General features: G+C 34.7%; 1 protein-coding gene across 2 annotated transcripts in view; it reads left to right on the top strand.

Moving 5' to 3' along the window:
• Positions 1-1,089, top strand: part of LOC119593502 (acetylcholine receptor subunit beta-like 1) — a 126,526-nt gene that overhangs the window by 120,271 nt on the left and 5,166 nt on the right. The gene's annotated exons all lie outside the window — the stretch shown is intronic.

Here is a 1,089-nt window from a genome sequence, read left to right on the forward strand (position 1 = left end):
TTATCACTGCAATTAGATGATAATCATAACAATAGTGATACAAGTTGTAAAAAAAAAATAGAACGCCAATAATAATAATGTTGATAGGATTGTTATTTCCTTGTTCACTAACCCTTGTAACAAAATATTACATTTTGATTACCTACTTAAATCTGTAAGAATAATATTCACATTAGGCGCTATATTGCTGTCCTCATAATGAGAACACAACCTCCAAGAAAGCCAAAATATGTATATTTTTTTCGGAAACCCTCATAAATCCCTATAAATATAACTCCATCACACTCCTTATTAAAAAAAGAAATGTATGGTTCTCATCTGCCTCCTCATCGAGCTTCACGAATCTTCAAGCCACCTCATGAACGTCTCATTAAGCTTCACTTTTAATCCACATTCCTTCCTTCCTCATAATCCTCAGTGAACATTCTCTGTAACCTTCACCGTCCTCATATTTTTCACTTGACTCCACAACACAAACCGTCTCATAATCTCTAAGAATCGAGGCTTCGCAAACCTCATAAAGTCTCATAAAAAATTAATTATTCTCTGTAATTCTCAAATCCTTACGGTCTAGTCCCTCTCATAACTATCCCAGAAACTCCTTCAGGTTACCTCACGCCCTCATAGTCCTCATAAAACCTCATGAATGATAAGCATTCCAAATACTTCCTTAGATAACCTCTCAGCTAAATAAACCTCACGAAAACGCAAGCATAAATTTCCTCATGAAAATATCCTCAACGGCATTCCCTCACATCCCCATTAATCCTCACAGTCACTAACCATTCCCAAAAACTCATAATAAAACTAAACTCCACCCCACCTCACAAAAAAAAATATAAAAACATTACCAAAATATAACTCATAACCACTAACCTTTCCACCTCATAAAAAAAGGAAAATCCGCCCCATCTCATAAAAAAAATCATTAAAATTTCAAAAACAACTCATAACCACTAATTCCCCAGCTCATAAAAAAACTCATAAAAAGAATTTAAATCACAACTCACAATCACTAACCCCCAAACTCATAAAAACCCTCATAAAAAATAAAACAACTCACAAGTAACCCCCCACCCCCCAACTCAT

This window comes from Penaeus monodon, chromosome 32, assembly GCF_015228065.2.
Source record: "Penaeus monodon isolate SGIC_2016 chromosome 32, NSTDA_Pmon_1, whole genome shotgun sequence".
Classification (NCBI taxonomy): domain Eukaryota; kingdom Metazoa; phylum Arthropoda; class Malacostraca; order Decapoda; family Penaeidae; genus Penaeus; species Penaeus monodon.